Genomic DNA, 13,677 nt, shown 5'->3' on the forward strand with positions numbered 1-13,677 from the left:
CATAATAAAAAAGGCGCAAGGGTCACTGGCAGATAACTCTTAAATCTCTTCCATTTCGATCTAGTTGACTTCTTAAAAAAAACTGACTATGTTCAATCTTAAAATTGCAATCTGTACTACCCGGTGACTGGATTCATTTTGTTGGTCAGTTATGTTTGCAATTCAGTGATGTTCAATTTCAGAGATATTCAATTCATAATGAAGGCATATGTGTTAAATAATGCATTGATACCAAATATTGAAACAAATATTGAGTACAATTGCACAATGAGCTTTTACAAAATGTCATCTCAACACAAAACGCCAGGTCGTTTCACACCTTATAGATGCTGCCAGTCTTTGTGAGACTTGCCAGAATTTTCCCTTTTCGTTTCCGATTCCAGCATCCGCAGTAATTTGCTTTTATTACTGAGTACAATTGATTGAGATCATTGGAAGGAAGATGAGAATGATGAAATGATGAATGGGTAGAAATCATTGCTCCCTTAAATATTTGCCAGACGAACGCTTTTAAGTTTTGATGTTCGGGATACGTCATGCAATCAGATTGAAAGGAAAGGTTATCTTCCGAAATTTAGTGCCCTGGGTTCTCAGTCCAACCATCCGAACCTGCAGCAACACAGCATAGTTGGACATTGCAGACAGACAGGTTTGCTCCAAGCGCATCAAGCTGTTTCTGTAGTGTAGTGGTTATCACGTTCGCCTAACACGCGAAAAGTCCCCGGTTCGAAACCGGGCGGAAACATTCATTAAGCTTTGCCATGTCGGATAAGGTAAAATTGCTTGATTTCAGTTTGTTGCTTATCATTTGCCGAGCCTCGATATGAAAGGCATGTTATCATTGCTCTGACATCACCCTCAAATGCGTTTTGTTAATTATGAAACGCTTTTCCTTGACGCACTGACAGGAAAGTTCGATTTCGACACCGAGCACTTATTCGCATCTCGTTCAGTCTGCAACATAATTTAATGGGTTTAACGGTGCAGACTAATATGGTTAATCACCATCTGAAATATCTGACAGTAGTGTGTGCTCAAAAAGAAAGATACAAGTGATACTGTAAGTGAACGAGAGGAAATAGCGCACATTTCACAGAAGAATCTTTTTTTAAAATCGTTTTTCATCACTGAGAAACGGGAAAAGCCACTCAGACAGATGAGGGAATGGAGTATCTGTGCGGATCGACTGGACGTTGCTTAATGGGCCGGAATTTATGCGCCTGAATGTTTCACGGCCCTAAAAGAAAAGGCTCAAATGTCACGAACAGATAATTCTCGATTTTTCTCCATTTAATTGTAGTTGACTTTGTTTAAAAGCTGACGATAGTCAATCTCAACATTGCGATCGGTATTACCCGGTGATTCGCTTCGTTCTGTTGGACAGTTTTGTTTGCAATTCAGTGATATTCAATTTTAGAGATATTCAATTAATGATGAATAATGATGAATAAGTGTGAAATAATTCATTGATACTAAATAGTGCAACAAATACTGAGTACAATTGTACAATGAGCTTGGATAAAGTGTCATCTGGACTCGAAACGTCCGCCCTTTTCGCTCCTTACAGCTGCTGTCAGACATTGGGAGATTTTGCAGCATTTTCTCTTTTCTTATCCGCAGTAATTTGCTTTTATTACTGAGTACAATTGATTGAGATTATTCGAAGAATGATGAAAATTATGCATTAATGAATGGGCAGAAATCATTGCTCCCTTAGATATTTGCGAGACGAACGCTTTTAACTTTTGATGTTCAGGATAAGTCGCACAATCAGATTGAAAGTAACGGTTATCTTCCTCAATTAAGTGATACGGGCTCTCAGTCGAACCATCGGAACCTGCAGCAAAACAGCGTAGTTGAACATTGCAGACAGGCAGATTTGGTTCAGTGCCCTTTAAGCTGTTGCGTTCATGCAGTGGTTATCACGTTCGCCTAACACGCCAAAAATCCCCGGATCGAAACCAGGCAGAAACGTTCATTAAGCTTTCTCATAAGGACATAAGAAACAGGAGCAGGAGTAGGCCATCTAGCCCCTCGAGCCTGCCCCGCCATTCAATAATATCATGGCTGATCTGAAGTGGATCAGTTCCACTTAACCGCCTGATCCCTTCAACCCCTAATTCCCTTACCGATCAGGAATCCATCTATCCGTGATTTAAACATATTCAACGAGGTAGCCTCCACCACTTCAGTGGGCAGAGAATTCCAGAGATTCACCACCCTCTGAGAGAAGAAGTTCCTCCTCAACTCTGTCCTAAACTGACCCCCCTTTATTTTGAGACTGTGCCCTCCAGTTCTCGCTTCCTTTCTAAGTGGAAAGAACCTCTCCACCTGTACCCTATCCAGCCCCTTCATTATCTTATAGGCCTCTATAAGATCCCCCCTCAGCCTTCTAAATTCCAACGAATGCAAACCCAATCTGCTCAATCTCTCCTCATAATCAACACCCCTCATCTGGTATCAACCTGGTGAACCTTCCCTGCAAGCCCTCCAAGGCCAATATATCCTTCCACAAATAAGGGGACCAATACTGCACACAGCTGCGACCCCACCAATGCCCTGCACAGATGCAGCAATACATCTCTGCTTTTATATTCTATCCCCCTTGCGATACAGGCCAACATCCCATTTACCATCTCGATCACCTGTTGCACCTGCAGACTGGGTTTTTTGTGTCTCATGCACAAGGACCCCCAGGTCCCGTTGCACAGTAGCATGTTGTAATTTTTTCCATTTAGATAATAATCCAATTTGCTATTATTTCCTCCAAAGTGAATAACCTTGCATTTGTCAACATTATACTCCAACACTGGTGGTGTTTTTTGAAGAAGTGACCAGAATGGTTGACGAAGGAAGGGCCGTGGATGTTGTCTATATGGACTTTAGTAAAGCGTTTGACAAAGTCCCTCATGGTAGGCTAGTGAAAAAGGTTGGATCTCATGGGATAAAGGGGGAGGTGGCTAGATGGGTGGAGAACTGGCTTGGTCATAGAAGACAGAGGGTGGTAGTGGAAGGGTCTTTTTCCGCTGGAGGCCTGTGACTAGTGGTGTTCCGCAGGGCTCTGTATTGGGACCTCTGCTGTTTGTGATTTATATAAATGATCTGGAAGAAGGAGTAACTGGGGTGATCAGTAAGTTTGCGGACGACACAAAACTGGCAGGACTTGCAGATAGTGAGGAACATTGTCAGAGGCTCCAGAAGGATATAGATAGGCTGGAAATTTGGGCAAAGAAATGGCAGATGGAGTTCAATCCTGATGAATGCGAAGTGATGCATTTTGGTGGGAATAATGTAGGGAGGAGCTACACGATAAATGGAAGAACCATAAAGGGTGTAGAGACGCAGAGGGACCTGGGTGTGCAAGTCCACAGATCTTTGAAGGTGACGTCACAGGTGGAGAAGGCATATGGCATGCTTGCCTTTATAGGACGGGGCATAGAGTATAAAAGTTGGGGTCTGATGTTGCAGATGGAAAGAACGCTGGTTCGGCCGCATTTGGAATACTGCGTCCAGTTCTGGTCTACACACTACCAGAAGGACGTGGAGGCTTTGGAGAGAGTACAGAGGAGGTTTACCAGGATGTTGCCTGGTATGGAGGGGCTTGGTTATGAGGAGAGATTGGGGAAACTGGGGTTGTTCTCCTTGGAAAGACGGAGGATGAGGGGAGACTTAATAGAGGTGTATAAAATTATGAAAGGCATAGATAGGGTGAACGGTGGGAAGCTATTCCCCGGGTCGGTGGTGACGTTCACGAGGGGTCATAGGTTCAAGGTGAAGGGGGGGAGGTTTAACACAGATATCAGAATGACATATTTTACACAGAGGGTCGTGGGGGCCTGGAATGTGTTGCCGGGCAAGGTGGTGGAGGCGGACACACTGGGAACGTTTAAGACTTATCTAGACAGCTATATGAACGGAGTGGGAATGGAGGGATACAAAAGAGTGGTCTAGTTTGGACCAGGGAGCGGCGCGGGCTAATTGTTCTTTGTTTCTCGTTTCAAGGCTTCATTCTATGATCATCTTGCCTGTGCCAGTACAGAGCGAGACTGCGGATAGTTGGGAACCTGTCTCGGGGGCAGGGAATTCAGATGGTGTTCGTAAAGCAGAAGTGGAAATGAATAGGGTTGGGAAGCATTTTCTGATCAGGGCCAGTGTGATCTCCTGGACTCGTTTCGATCGCCTCAGGGGGTCGGAGAGGAATTTCCCAGATTTCCTTTCCCCATATTGGCCCTGGGGTTTTCACTCTGGGTTTTCGCCTCTCCCTGGAGATCACATGGTCTGGTATGGGGGGGTGGGGGTGAGTTAATAGGTTGTGATGAACAAAGCATCGTAGCTGTGAGGGACAGCTCGGTGGATAGGATATTAGGATGTAGATAGGCTGGAAAATTGGGCGGGGATCCTGGATTCAGGATTCAATCCTGGACCGGGGAGCGGCGCGGGCTTGGAGGGCCGAAGGGCCTGTTCCTGTGCTGTATTGTTCTTTGTTCTTTGTTGTCCATCTGCCAGATCCTCGCCCACTCACTCAGGCTGTCCAAATCTCTCTGCAGACCTTCTACGCCCTCCACACGATTCACTTTTCCACTTATCATTGTGTCGTCTGCAAACGTTGTTACCCTACACTCAGTCCCCTCCTCCAGATCGTCTATATAAATGGTAAATAGTTGAGGCCCCAGTACCGATCCCTGCGGCACGCCACTAGTTACCATCCGCCAACCAGAAAAGCACCCATTTATACCGACTCCCTGCATCCTGTCAGATAGCCAATCCCCGATCCACGCTAACACCCTACCCCCAACTCCGTGTGACCCAATCGTCTTCAGCAAGCTTTTGTGAGGCACCTTATCAAACGCCTTTTGGAAATCCACCGGTTCCCCTCCGTCAACCGCACTAGTCACATCTTCATAAAAATCCAACAAGCTCGCCAAGCACGACTTTCCCCTCATGAATCCATGCTGCGTCTGCTTAATCGAACCATTCTTATCCAGATGGCCTGCTATTTCTTCTTTAATGATGGATTCATATCGGGTAAGGGAAAATTGCTTGATTTCAGTTGGTTGTTCAACGTTTTTCGAACCCCGATGTTAAAGGCATGTTATCATTGATCTGGCATCACTCTCAAATGCTTTGTGTGAAATAAGATTCCATTTGTTTTTGACGCACTGACAGGACAGTTCGATTTTTACACCGAGCACATATTCGCATCTCGTTCAGCCTACAACAGAATTTAATGGGTTTATAGGTGCAGACTAATATGGTTAATCACCATCTGAAATATCTGATAGTAGTGTGTGCTCAAAAAGACAGATACAAGTGATACTGTAAGTGAACTAGAGGAAATGACGCACATTTCACAGAAGAATCTTTTTAAAAATAGTTTTTCGTCACTAAGAAACAGGAGAAGCCACTCAGACAGATGAGGGAATGGAGCCTCAATGCGGATCTACTGGACTTTCCTGTAAAGGGCCGGAATTTATGCGCCTGAATGTTTCACGCCCATTATTAAAAAGACTCAAGTGTCACGAACAGATAATTCTTGATTCCCCTCCATTTAAATGTAGTTGACTTTGTTGAAAAGCTGACGAGAGTCAATCTCAAATTTGCGATCTGTATTACCCGGTGATTCGATTCGTTCTGTTGGTCAGTTATGTTTGCAATTCAGTGATGTTCAATTTCAGAGATATTAAATTCATAATGAAGTCATATGTGTTAAATAATGCATTGATACCAAATAGTGAAACAAATACTGAGTACAATTGTCCAATGAGCTTTGATAAAGTTTCACCTGGATTCGAAACGTCCGCCCTTTTCACTCCTTACAGGTGCTGTCAGACATTGTGAGATTTTGCAGCATTTTCTCTTTTCTCATCCGCAGAAATTTGCTTTTATTACTGAGTACAATTGATTGAGATTATTCGAAGAAAGATGAAAATGATGCATTAACGAATGGGCAGAAATCATTGCTCCCTTAGGTATTTGCGAGACGAACGCTTTTAAATTTTGATGTTCGGGATAAGTCGTACGATCAGATTGAAAGTAACGGTTATCTTCCTGAATTCAGTGCCATGGGCTCTCAGTCTAACCATCGAAACCTGCAGCAACACAGCGTAGTTGAAAATTGCAGACAGGCAGATTTGTTTCAGCATGTTTCCAGCTGTTTCTGTAGTGTAGTGGTTTTCATGTTCGCCTAACACGCGAAAAGTTCCCGGTTCGAAATCGGGCAGAAACATTCATTAAACTTTCCCATGTCGGGTTACGGAAAATTGTTTTATTTCAGTTTGTTGCTCATCATGATCCGAGCCTCGATGTTAAAGGCATGTTATTGCTCTGACAGGACCCTCAAATGCTTTCTGTGAAATAAGAAACGCTATTTTTTGACGCACTGACAGGAAAGTTCGATTTTGACACCGAGCACTTATTCGCATCTCGTTCAGTCTACAACAGAATGTAATGGGTTTATAGGTCCAGACTAATATCGTTAATCACCATCTGAAATATCTGACAGCAGTGTGTGCTCTAAAAGATAGATACAAGTGATACTGTAAGTGAACTAGAGGAAATGCGCACATTTCACGGAAGATTCTTTTTAAAAATCGTTTTTCGCCACTAAGAAACAGGAAAAACCACTCAGAGAGATGAGGGAATCGAGCCTCAGTGCGGATCGACTGGACTTCCCTGTAAAGAGCCGAAATGTATGCGCCTGAATACTTCACGCCCATAATAAAAAACTGCTCAAGAGTCACTGTCAGATAATTCTTAACTCTCTCCCATTTAGATGTGGTTGACTTTTAAAAAGCTGACTATGTCCAATCTTAAAATTGCGATCTGTATTACCAGGTGACTCGATCCCTTCTGTTGGTCAGTTATATTTGCAAATCAGTGATGTTCAATTCCTGAGATATTCAATTCAGAATGAAGACATGTGTGTTCAATAATGCATTGATACTAAATATTGAAACAAATACTGAGTACAATTGTACAATGAGCTTTGCCGAAGTGCCATCTGGACTCGAAACCTCAGCCATTTTGACTCCTTACAGCTGCTGTCAGACATTGTGAAATTTGCCAGAATTTTCCCTTTTGGTTTCCAAATCTTGCCGCCGCAGTAATTTGCTTTTATTACTGAGTACAATTGGTTGAGATTCTTCGAAGGAAGATGAGAATGATGCATTAATGAATGGGCAGAAATCATTGTTCCCTTAGATATTTGCGAGACGAGCGCTTTTAATTGTTGAAGTTTAAGATAAGTTGAGCAATCAGATCGAGAGTAACGGTTATCTTCCCGAATTTAGTGACACGGGCTCTCAGTCAAACCATTGGAACCTGCAGCAACACAGCACAGTTTAACATTGCAGACAGGCCGATTTGTTGTAACGTAGTGTCACCTGGTTCTGTAGAGTAGTGGTTATCACGTTTTCTTCATACGTGAAAAGTTCTTGGTTCCAAACCGGCTCGAAACATTCCTTAACATTTTCATGGAGCGGTCACCCTGTCACTCTGGCAGTGTTTTCTTTTCATACCAGGCTCCCTCTGGTTTCTGTCACTGCGTTTCTCAGTCCACAGTAATACACCGCGCTGTCCGACAATCACAGCTGACACATGCTGAAATTCCCCTTGCTTTTCGACCTCTCGATATATGCAGAAAATCGAATGCCCACACACTCTGCACCGGAAATATCTCCATAATAAGAGATACAGATCAAGAAGATGGGGGCTTTCTCCGTTCTTTTTGCTGGGAGCATTCTCCCGATCCTGGCGATACAATTGAATGTAATATGCAACAGCTGCTGAGCAGTTAACCTATTGGTCACCGGGCCATTAAGTTTAAAAAATGGCGAGTCATATTGCAGCTTTATAGAACCTTAGTTAGGCCGCACTTGGAATATAGTTTTCAATTTTGGTCGCCACACTACCAGAAGGATGTTGAGGCTTTGGAGAGGGTACAGAAAAGACTTACCAGGATGTTGCCTGGCATGGAGGACATTAGCTACGAGGAAAGGTTGGAGAAACTTGGTTTGTTCTCACTGGATCGACTGAGGGGCGACCTGATAGAAGTCTACAAGCTGATCAGGGGCATGGACAGAGTGGATAGTCAGAAGTTTTTTCCCAGGGTGGAAGAGTCAATTACTCGGGGGCATAGGTTTAACGTGCGAGGGGCAAGGTTTAAAGGAGATGTACGAGGCAAGTGTTTTACACAGAGGGTGGTGGGTGCCTGCCGGGGGAGGGAATGGAAGCAGATACGATAGCGAGTTTTAAGGGGAGTCCGGACAAATACATGAATAGGATAGGAATAGAGGGATACGGTCCCCGGAAGGGTAGGGGGTTTTAGTTCAGTCGGGTAGCGTGATCGGTGCAGGCTTGGAGGCCGAAGGGCCTGTTGCTGTGCTGTAATTTTCTTTGTTCTTTGTTCTTTGAGTCCCATTCAAAATTCATCGCTGTAACCGGCTCCTTTGATATTGAGTCTCCAGCCGTGGCACCGGCAGAAATTTAGAAATATTGAAAGATAAGATATTATTATCATTCTATTGTAACTCATAACATCAGGACACGGATCACATTATCATCAGCATGAAAGCGGAATTAAATTACTGTCGACATCGCTTGCAAGAAGAAATTTATGTCCCTTGCAGACTTACCAGGCAAAAGAGCTGAAACAAGGACACTGAGGGCAATTTTTTAGCATGGCCAATCAACCTAACCCGCACATCTTTGGACTGTGGGGTAAAACCGGAGCACCCGGAGGAAACCCACGCAGACACGAGGAGAATGTGCAAACTCCACACAGACAGTGACCCAAGCCAGGAATCGAACCCGGGTCCCGATAGCTGTGAAGCAGCAGTGCGAACCACTGTGCTACCGTGCCGCCCATTGCGGAATTAAACAGAATGGGTTCAATCTGTAATTGTTTGGGTGAAGATATTTACATGTATATCCGGTATCTCCAGCGATTGGTTAATTCCCAAAAGAGTCAACTGGTAACGTCCAATCATGTCCCTGATTCTCCAATTCATCCAATCAGCTCACAGACCCTTTGTCCTCCAGTTTATTACGTCAGAGCAGGGCCAGCGAAGCAATGAAGTTGTTTTCCCCACAGCGGGACCGAAACGAGGATTCACCGCAATGTTGGACCTTTCGCCAAGACAGCTTCTGAGATGGTGGCAATGAGGGGAAATAGTTAATGTTGTCCTTGTAACAATGTCGAGAGTTCCCATTCAACAGACTGAATATTTTGCATATCCTTTTTCACATTATATGAAATTGAAAATTTTGCATATTCTTTTTCACATTCTTTGAAATTGAAAATATATACAACTAAGAACCAATGTTCCAGAATTCCCTTTTTGATTTTGATGCCCGCGTATTTAATATCAGCGGAGTTCTTATCAAACATCTCAACAGTGGGTGGGGGCGGGGCTGGGGAGGGGTGTCCTGCTACAGGTTGATCTTCAGGTTCAATGTTACCGAGGAGATCCATCTACCTGACTTACAATGTTCCTTGAGACGCATCTTACTTCTCAGGAGGTCCATGTCCACCTCAGAATTTCTATTACCTAAATTGACCGCATCCAACACTCTCGGAGGCAATGAGTTCCAGGTCCTGAGCACTCGCTGTGGAAAAAATGTTGCTTCCAAATCTTCTTCGCCCACGCCTTGCCCAATATCTTAAAACTTGCCCCTCCCCCTCTAAACTTGCCTGATCTAGTCCACCTCGATTAAATCGCTCCTCAATCTCCTTCGCTCCAATGGACAACAATCCCAGCATCACAAACCAGAAACTTCTGGCTAATTTGAAGTTTTCAAAACTAAACTTACTCCAAAGAAATTCCTCCATCTGATTTTCAACTGTAAAAAAAACATTTCTGTGTATTTTGCTTCTTAAAATTAAACATGTTTAAAAGAAATTCTTCCGCAGAGTTCATCAACCTTTTAGAAAATGTTTTCACCATTTTGAAAAATGTAATGTTTCCACGTATTTTTCGAGAAATTTCCAACTTTTTAAAAGATAGCTTAAACTTGCTAACATATTTTTCCCAAATACTTTAACGAGAATTCGTCATTTAAAGAAGCTATTTTTAAAAAAAACTTAATTGAAGTTTATCGGTAAATTTTTTCTTAAAATAGTCAACATTTTTTTGAAAAATAATTAGCTAAGATAAATTTCTTCAGAGAAGCTGACTGCATTTGTTCAACATTTCTCTGAATTGGTCAAAAATTTGTGAAAACACATTTTTCATCCACACGAACATGGAGTTTTCGAACTACTGTTAAACTATCACAGCGAGCCAGCCAGGAGTCAAACGTGGAATACTTCTGATCCGTCGTCAGACGCGTTATCCATTGCGCCACTGGCCCACAGCCAAACACCATGCAGCAATGTTTTACATATCGGTTCGATGCTTCGAAATCGGCAGAGCCATGGTCAAAACATATTCGTTTTAGTGAGGAAATGTTGCATCATTAAATTTTTCTCTACTCACTTACAGTAATTGTACTTTGCCTTGAATTGAGTTAACCTGCTGTGCTGGATTTCGAACCCTGGTTCCCAAAGCTTCAGCCTGCTTCTCTGCGTTATCAATCCAGCGTCAACAACATGACTCGAAACCGCACCCCTCCCGCCAGTGAATCCACTATTGAATATTACCTGAATATCGTATCTTACAATCATATGACATTGGCTCTTACTTGAGCCTCAAAATACATTCAAGAAAAGACAAAAGTGCTGAAAATTCACGACAAACTGAGCAGGAAAGAAGACACACCTATTTTGACTCATCACACATGTTATCAGTTTATCCAGTGGCTAAAAGAGCAGGGCAGAGGATGGGAATCCTGCGGGAGTAACTCACCTCCTGACTCCTAAAAAACAGTCCACGATCGGCATAACTATAGGGTTCATGGTGGGAGATATAGGAAGGATATCAGAGGTAGGTTCTTTACGCAGAGAGTGGTTGGGGTGTGGAATGGACTGCCTGCAGTGATAGTGGAGTTAGACACTTTAGGAACATTTAAGCGGTTATTGGATGGGCACATGGAGCACACCAGGATGATAGGGAGTGGGATAGCTTGATCTTGGTTTCAGTTAAAGCTCGGCACAACATCGTGGGCCGAAGGGCCTGTTCTGTGCTGTACTGTTCTATGTTCTATGTTCTATGATCGACGTGGCACAAGTCAGGAATGCGATAGAATATTCACTACTTGTCTGCATGATGCAGGAATCCACCAAAGGCACTTTAGACAGCATCTTCCAAACCCATGACCGCTTCCACCTGGCGGCTCCCCCGCCCCCCCCCCCCCCCCACCTCCCCCCCCCCCCCGCCCCCTCCAACGCCACACAGCCAACACCACCCTCAAGTCCCTCAGCATTCTGATTTGGAAATTCCTTCACTGTCATTGGGACAAATTCGTGGAATTCCCTCCCTAACAGCACTGTAAGTGTACCTGCACAAATGGATGCAACGTTTCAAGAATGCAGCTCACCACTACTTTCTCAAGGCTAAATACTGATGGGCAGTGCATGCTGATCTAGCCAGCGACACCCACATGAACAAAAAGAAACATCCAGGCAGCTCTCTGAACCCATAATCATGCGGCCAACTGAAGAGGTGAATGGAGATAAAATGAATGTCAAGTTACATAGCCAACCCTGTTGATCATATCTTTATTTTCGAGCGAGTGTGTTGTGCTGTTGGACTCCTCACAGTTTATGCTCAGGTTCTCAAACGAAACCCCATGTGAACCAATCCCAAAGTCTGCAATGCAAAGAAAAAAACAAAATCTGCAGCTCATAAAATCTGATAAAATCTTCGTGGTAGAGGGCGGCACAGTGGTTAGTTCTGCTGGCTCACAATGCCAGGGACCTGGTTCCGATTCTGGGGTTAGTCACTGTCTATGTGAATGGAGATATACAGCTTTTTAAAGCTGCAGCAGTAGCTCACCAATAGTTCCAGTGACCTAATGCGTAAGGCACCGGCTTCCTAAACCAGGAAGCGTGTATTCGAGTCAACTGTAAACCTTGGTGACAGTCGTAGCTGACATGCCAAATTTCCTAAGTCTTCTGAGAAAGTAGAGGCGTTGATGGGCTTTCTTCACTATAGTGTCGGCATGGGAGGCCAGGACAGGTTGTTGGTGATCTGGAGACCTAAAAACATGAAGCTCTCGACCCTTTCCACTTCGTTCCCTTTGATGGAGACAGGGGCATGTTCTCCTCTACGCTTTCTGAAGTCAATGACAATCTCCGTTTTGTTGACATTGAGGGAGAGATGACAGAAATGAGAAATGAGAAAATACTTTGCAGTTCACGGCCTCAGGGTGAGGTACGCACTAAATCAGAAAATGAGTGCACCACAGAATAAGGCCATGCTAAGGAATGGCAATACAATTCCAAGTCAGGATGGTGAGTGACTTGGAGGAGAACTTACAGATGGTGGTGTTCCCATGTGTCTACTACCCTTGTCCTTCTGGATGGAAGTGGTCGTGGGTTTCGAAGGTGCTGTCTGAGGATCGTTGGTAAATTGCTGCTCTGTATCTTTTAGATACACATCGTTGCTACTGAGCGTCGGTTGTGGTGGGATTGAATGCTTGAGGATGTGGTGCCAATCAAGCGGGCTGCTTTGTCCTGGATGATGTCAATCTTCTTGAGTGTTGTTGGAGCTGCACCCATCCAGGCGAGGTGGGAACATTCCATCACGCTCCTGACTTGTGCCTTGTAGATGGGTGGACAGGCTCTGGGGAGTCAGGAGGTGAGTTATTCGCCGCAGAATTCCTGGCCTCTGACCTGCACTTGTAGCCATTGTGTTCATGTGCCGAGTCCAATTGAGTATCTGGTCAATGGTAACCGTAAGGATATTAACAGTGGGGGATTCAGTGATGGAAAAACTATTGACTGTCAAGAGGCGGTGGTTAGATTTTCTCTTATTGGTGATGGACATTGTCTGGCATTTGTGTGGCGCGAATGTTACTTGCCACTTGTCAGCCCAAAGTCTAATATAATGCAGCACACTGCGGACTTTCAAAATCTGAAATAAAAACAGAAGATACTGGGTTATGTCAGTATTTCTGGAAGTATCTGTGGAGCGAGAATCAGAACTAACTCTTCCCGCCCAGCTCTCACGTGGCAGGCGCAGACATGATGGGTGTCCGCGCCTACCATGTGGGTGTCCCAGTGGGCTCTATCCGTGCTGTAAAATTCTGTACCTTTATGACTCTTTTTCGGAGCCAGCAGCAGAAAGCCATCGCGCCGTTTGCACCTTAAACAAATCAAAATATCTCCTTTTGAACACAATATTTTGGTCAAAACGAAATAAATGAGGAGCTCGTCCGGGACTTGAACCCGGGACCTCTCGCATGCTAATGGAGCGAGATACCCTAAGCGAGAATCATACCCCTAGACCAACGAGCCTGCACATTAGTACTAAACAAAATAAACATTGTTTAACTTTCTACAAAGCAGTTCTGACACCTCGAGTGAAAGCCGAAATGGTTTAAATAACTCACCGCATCAGAATTTGTGGACTTTAAGCACCAGCAAAATATCCGCCCAATATTGTTACCTCGACTGTTTGCACCTGGGGGCTTTTGTTTATAAAGTACACATGTTACAGTCAATAATTTTAACCCAGCGACGTCAACATGTGACAACTCTGAGTCTGCCTTTGATATTTGATCACTTTTGAAAGGTGT

At 44.0% G+C, this 13,677-nt stretch overlaps 3 non-coding genes across 3 annotated transcripts; 2 read left to right on the top strand and 1 right to left on the bottom strand.

Annotated features, from left to right (window-relative positions):
• The first annotated feature begins 672 nt into the window (after nt 1-672).
• On the top strand, nt 673-745 carry trnav-aac (transfer RNA valine (anticodon AAC)). The gene has a single exon. It is a non-coding gene; the product is annotated as a tRNA-Val (tRNA).
• Nucleotides 746-6,153: 5,408 nt separating this feature from the next.
• Nucleotides 6,154-6,226, top strand: trnav-aac (transfer RNA valine (anticodon AAC)). The gene has a single exon. It is a non-coding gene; the product is annotated as a tRNA-Val (tRNA).
• A 7,080-nt stretch (nt 6,227-13,306) lies between these two features.
• trnap-agg (transfer RNA proline (anticodon AGG)) lies at nt 13,307-13,396 on the bottom strand. The gene is given in 2 exon segments: nt 13,307-13,342; nt 13,361-13,396. It is a non-coding gene; the product is annotated as a tRNA-Pro (tRNA).
• Between the last annotated feature and the right edge of the window lie 281 nt (nt 13,397-13,677).

Source organism: Mustelus asterias, unplaced genomic scaffold, assembly GCF_964213995.1.
Source record: "Mustelus asterias unplaced genomic scaffold, sMusAst1.hap1.1 HAP1_SCAFFOLD_837, whole genome shotgun sequence".
Lineage (NCBI taxonomy): Eukaryota > Metazoa > Chordata > Chondrichthyes > Carcharhiniformes > Triakidae > Mustelus > Mustelus asterias.